The sequence below is a fragment of the Haplochromis burtoni genome, unplaced genomic scaffold (genome assembly GCF_018398535.1).
Source record: "Haplochromis burtoni strain Fernald_Lab_line unplaced genomic scaffold, NCSU_Asbu1 Contig_73, whole genome shotgun sequence".
NCBI lineage: Eukaryota > Metazoa > Chordata > Actinopteri > Cichliformes > Cichlidae > Haplochromis > Haplochromis burtoni.
Genome location: NW_024582434.1, coordinates 1,741,996 through 1,747,737, shown reverse-complemented (window position 1 = coordinate 1,747,737; position 5,742 = coordinate 1,741,996). Strand labels below are relative to the sequence as shown.

Sequence of the window (5,742 nt, the reverse complement as noted above, 5' to 3'; positions counted from 1 at the left end):
AGATAGATAGATAGATAGATAGATAGATAGATAGATAGATAGATAGATAGATAGATAGATAGATAGATAGATAGATAGATAGATAGATAGATAGAATTAAACAAATAAATAGCAGATGGACAGATATCAAGAAGCCAAATGTGAAAAGCGGCGTTTCTGATTTGCACAAATTATTTAACCTTTCCCCGCCCGGAGCGACGACGTGGATCAGTCGGGTCTCAATTCAATAAAAATGAAAAATGGCTCATAATAAAAGCGCGACACGGGGAAAAACGAATTTAATATATCACCGTTTTATTACGCACTTATTTCACTTTCTGTGCGAATAAAGATATCTCTCAACTGCACAAGGTGGCTAGAGGGAAGCATAAAAATCAATTGTGTGAATTCGAGGCCATATCAATAACGGTGCGGGACGAGACCGGTGCGAGTGTAGCTGCTATTAGGCCTGTTTATATTTGTGCGTTACAATAAAATGAATAGGGACGGGAGGATGCACTGAGACTCGGATCAGCTTACTGACAAGGTAATTGGCCGTTTATGCAAAACCAGGAAGATCTATGGGCAGGAAGGCGGAAAATAATGTTTGCAAGCCACTTTGGGGTAACACATCTCTCCCTGTTGGTGATGTCAGCAGCTGTGATGTGATGTCTGATTGGGCGTCACCTTAAGTGACATTTTTTTTTCTTTTTGGATACAGAGCATGCAGGGAATCCCATTTTTTCCATGTCCAGTAAATAGAAAATCTGATGTACTGATGCACGATTTACAGAACTGTATCTAAAATTGCCGACTGCTCTATTGTTGTGCAACACTGTAATGTAGATTCAGACTTTTAAAAGGATGATCAACTTGTGTGTGGGGTCAGCGTTAGATGAATGCGTCCTATCACAAATTCTGAGTGATTATAATCTAAAACATTTGGGATTTGAGGGATCTGAGGGAAGCTGTTAGATCGCATATTCCGATTAGATCATAATAATAATAGTAATTAGTAGTAGTATTAGTAGCATTTACATTTATATTGATTATTTGACATCTCATTTCCGAAGGATTTTAAGAGACATAATCATGTTAAACAAAAGAGTTAAAGTGTAAACCTCTAATGTAGGTGTAATATCTGAGATCTCTTTATTGAGCTTGACAACCTGAGCCTGCTCAATAGGACACCAAGCGTCTTGTTTCATTATTCTCAACAATTTAGACTGCACACCATGATTAGCTCTCGTGTAAAATGAACGTATTATAATGAGACACCAGGGAGTTAAGATGGGGTTTTAAAACTTATCTGATGTCTAATGTGTAGTTTGGGACTCTTTAGATGGATCGAGCAACTTCTTATCCTGTGACCTGTAGCAGGGTTTCCTTCTACTTGTATACCTTTTATATTATTTTCAATCCATTAAATGGTTATTTTTATTTTTTTTAAATTCTCTGGATTTTATTTTCTTTTGACATCCAAAGCACCAGGTTTTGAGCCATATCTTGCTAAATCTTATAGACGCATATGTTCGTCTGACATAGCGCATTGTGAAACACTGTTGGGACTGTTCTCTGTGGACTCCATATTCTCTCTAGCTTCAAGTGCGAGTTAAAATATCTTCCTCTGGCCACACTTCCCACTTATATATATATCTCCCAGTCTGCGAATCTGCGGTGGCAATTACCCAGTTTTCCAAAAGAGACTGTTTTTTCTTCCAATGTGCTACACCTGCAGAACGTCTTAAATTATTGTAGATTTTTGAATAAAAATCCCTGAACTTGTTTTGTCATTATAAAAATCTATAATAGGCCCATAGGAGGTTTATCTATAGGTTTTAAACGTAAACTCAACATGATGCTGTGCAGGTTTGCAATCAGCAGTTTTACTAATGCAATAAAACCCCATAGCCAATTAAGATACCCCCCCCCACACACCCACACACGCACACACCACACACACACACACACACACACACACCATACACACAACACACACACACACACACACCAACACACACCAACACACACAAACACACGTGCGCATGCACGCATGCTCTCTACTCTCTCTTAATATGAAAGCCCCTTGCTGACTTTGCCCAAAGGCGTTGTCTATGGTTGCCGGCTGTGCGTGATGAATCGTTATCTCCAGGCCATGTTGCTCGTCTGGGTAATAAAGTACCAGCAAAGCGGAGACAAAAGGAATTTGTCACAGTTGCCTCCCCGATATATTAGTGACCTATAGGCCGATTTAGCTCTCATTTGGGGGACTGAGGGAGCTGCACACCAAATTAAAATGAACAGAAGAGGATGATAAAAAAAAAAAGACGCAAATGGCAAAGTTACGTATAAGCAAAGAGCCAAAGGATGCTCGGGCTTTGGGAGAGGACCGTATAGATCTCCTTCTGGGCTTACAAATTCATAATAATATACAACTAGCGGTATACTTTAGTTACAGGTAATCTTTCACATAATGCTTTAAGATGCATGCGAACCAGCTTTCCGTGCTGCAAGTGTTCAACGTTTTCCAATACATTTCAGCCAGTCATAAATCTGGATTTGGCCTAATTCTCCAGCACTGAGGGGATCACAGTTCAGGCCTATTCTAAGTTATTATTTATATGTAATCCTTGAGGGGTTTTATTAACAGAACGTTGATAAGAAAGGAATACAAGACAAAATAGCCAAGTCACCAAACAGAAAAAGCTTAAGGTTAAATACTGGACACAATGTTACTTAAATAAAAAAAAAAAAGTATAATTTTACCCAGTGAATCATCAACAAAACTTTCAGCAAAGTTCACCGTTTCCCCCTGAAATGAATGGAAATACTCGAGTAAAATATTGTTTTCTTAAAAGTGGCCTGGAGGATTCACTCTCTGTAATAATATTATTTTGTATCACTGGCTTTGTATCTTTAGATTGTGCTATGAATTTTTTTACTGTCCATGGATTTTTTGTACAGGAAGAACCCCACCCACACCCCTCCATTCACTTAAAGTTGACTTCATTTTTCCATAAAACAACAAAAAACAACAAAACTAAGAAAAATTAGAGAGCACGTTGATAAATGTGAACATCTTCCTGCCTAGTTGACACCACACACAAAAAACCTGCAGTTAACACAGGAAAAATTCACTAAGGACAAACACAGGCATCTCATAATGGATGTCTACCTGCCAAGTTATATGCTCTTCTCTTCCCAGTTTTGTTTGGTTCTCTGTTGCTATTAGGTTGAAATTCAGAGGAGACACACCTAGAAAAAATAACAAAGTCCAACTGTTAAAGGACTCATCCATGCATCAAGTTAAAAATTAAAATGCACTGTTCCAAAGACCTAAAAATATCATTATAAAATACCCATGAATTTTAATAAACTCAAAAGTTCAATACCACATGTTTATTGGAAACACATAGCATTACCACGGCACGTTTTGTTGTCTGTGAGAAGAACATGAGTTCTTCTACAAAAGCCTTTTCACAGTTACTTAATACAAGTATATCTTTTCTCCAGGTAGAGAGATAAATAAATGGACACCTGCACAAAAATCATATTTGGCCTCAATGCTAGCACCTTAATGATCTCTGAAAGTATCTAGAAATATATAACAGCTAGAGTATTTTGTGCTGCCAGGAGCCTTGTTTTATTGCAATTCAAAGTATACAAATTTGTGTATACATGGACAGAAATTGATCTTTTTCAGCCCAGAGTACATTCAAAGTAAAAGTTACTTGTGCGTAGGTACGTTCTTGGACAAATGCCTGCTAACACTTGGCTGCTGTGTGCCCACAAATTTTAAACCACACCAACATGGTCGGATATTTGAAAACCTTCTTTGATATGACAACTTCCTATCTAGAAATAGTTTAAAGAAATGGGTTTCTGAAGACAAGAAACAAGAGGTTAGCCTTGTGCTGTTCCATCTCTTTTCATTTTAGATCAAAAATAGTTCGTTTGACAGTTTTGTGTGAGTTTCCAAAGGGTAGCAAATCTGACCTGACACCACTTATCCTTGACCTCAGGCTTGACTTTGACTGTATGGAATTAAGTATCAGTTAACTTAATAATCAGTCTCTCTGAAAGCATTGCCTTGCATGACTAAATAGACAGTGGATGGGAAGTATGGAAATACGCTAATGGAACTTGTTGAAATCTTGCATGTCTGCACCAATTTCGAGCTCGTCACACTGGTAACCTTGAAAATAAAGGTTTCCAAAAATGTGGAATTATGTAAAAATGTCTGTAAGTAAGTCTAAGATTTTTTTTCAAAATATAGCTATTAATTATAGTGCCTTAATGCAGCCAAAAACTGAAAAGTAAAAATAAGTTGTTAAATCTTAGGAAACAAAGTGTAAAAATATTGGTTCCACATGGGGCACAAACCCTGGTGTCTTGAGTCAAAGTCTTTGGACATAAAAGAAGAAGCAAAAAGCCACAAGAATAGGATATACCCATAGAATCCTGAATCATGTCACTCTCCAGTTACAAAACTGTGGTGCAATAACTATGCTGTGATCCGCAGACGGTACTGAAGGTGTAGAATTCAGGCTTGAAGAGGGTAATGTACTTGTGCTTTTTTCCAAACACTTACAGGAGCCTCATAGAAACAGAGAAGCAGAAGAATTTCATAGAAAAATATTTCAGGTTTTCTGTGGACTTGTTTTTGCACTCATGCCCACTTGATACATGGAAAATTATAACGTATTGACTTTACTGTCTAAAAGATGGTACATATTAAGGTATTTTTTTTAATATAAAATGCATGAACTGAGAAGTCCTCTTGGCTCCATGAGCTGTGACAGAAGTATTAATCAAAGTAGATGAATGCAACTGCTTATATTTTCTTACATTTATTTTCCAGGATATCTAACTGAATTAAATATGTCTCTATTAAAGCTAAGAGCTATAAAGTTGTTGTCTTTGTTGTTGTTGTTGTTTTTTTAGAAATATAAAACAATCATTCTACTTAGTAAAATTGAACCTCTACAGTATTAGATTGTTCAAGCTTTTCACTGGTTCCAGACAGTGACAGGTTTTACTTTTGGCAGCCAGGGTTGTTTACTCACACGAAAATCACTTTCATTTTCTGTTTTGGTAATATCGTTAAGTTATGTTTGCAATCTGCAGGTTGTGTTGGGGTTTTTTGCTGAGCACTGATTTCGCCACATGCCCAGTTTTCAAAATTCAAAATCCCATTTTCTGCCATAGGAACTACACCTATAATCACTAGTGACCCTCCTCGTGTTGCTGTAGCCATCAACCTTCATGGTGTTGAGCCTTTTATCGAGTGTAGACAAACAAGACTCAGCGACTCAAGAAACAACATCAGCATGTAGAGTGCAGCGCCACCAGTGTTCTGCTACAAATCACAGAACCCATAAAGAACCGTCATGTACGTGGAACCCTTTTTGTTGAGAGTGTAGGATTACATTATTCTGCATTTGGAGGGTTCAGTCCTTGACTCTTCGCCTCCCTCAGGGGAAAACCTGGCGCCTCATGCCCCTATCAGACGACTCAACTGGACTGAATGGAGAGGAGGAGGGGAGGAAGAGGGGAGTAAAACCAGTGAAAAAAGAGATGAGAAACCGCTGAAATACAGGCATGGGACTGGGAGGATGGAGGGATGTCATGTTTCTGCACTAGGCCTAAAAAAAGAATCGGGTAATTATTATTATTATTATTATTATTATTATTATTATTATTATTATTATTATTATTATTATTATTATTATTATTATTATTATTATTATTATTATTATTGTT

At 37.3% G+C, this 5,742-nt stretch overlaps 1 long non-coding RNA gene across 1 annotated transcript in view; it reads left to right on the top strand.

Annotated features, from left to right (window-relative positions):
• Positions 1 to 4,981: 4,981 nt before the first annotated feature.
• Positions 4,982 to 5,742, top strand: part of LOC121814687 — a 1,769-nt gene continuing 1,008 nt past the window's right edge. The window contains exon 1 of the long non-coding RNA XR_006054507.1: positions 4,982 to 5,640. This is a non-coding gene — a long non-coding RNA (uncharacterized LOC121814687). The remainder of the gene's footprint in view (positions 5,641 to 5,742) is intronic.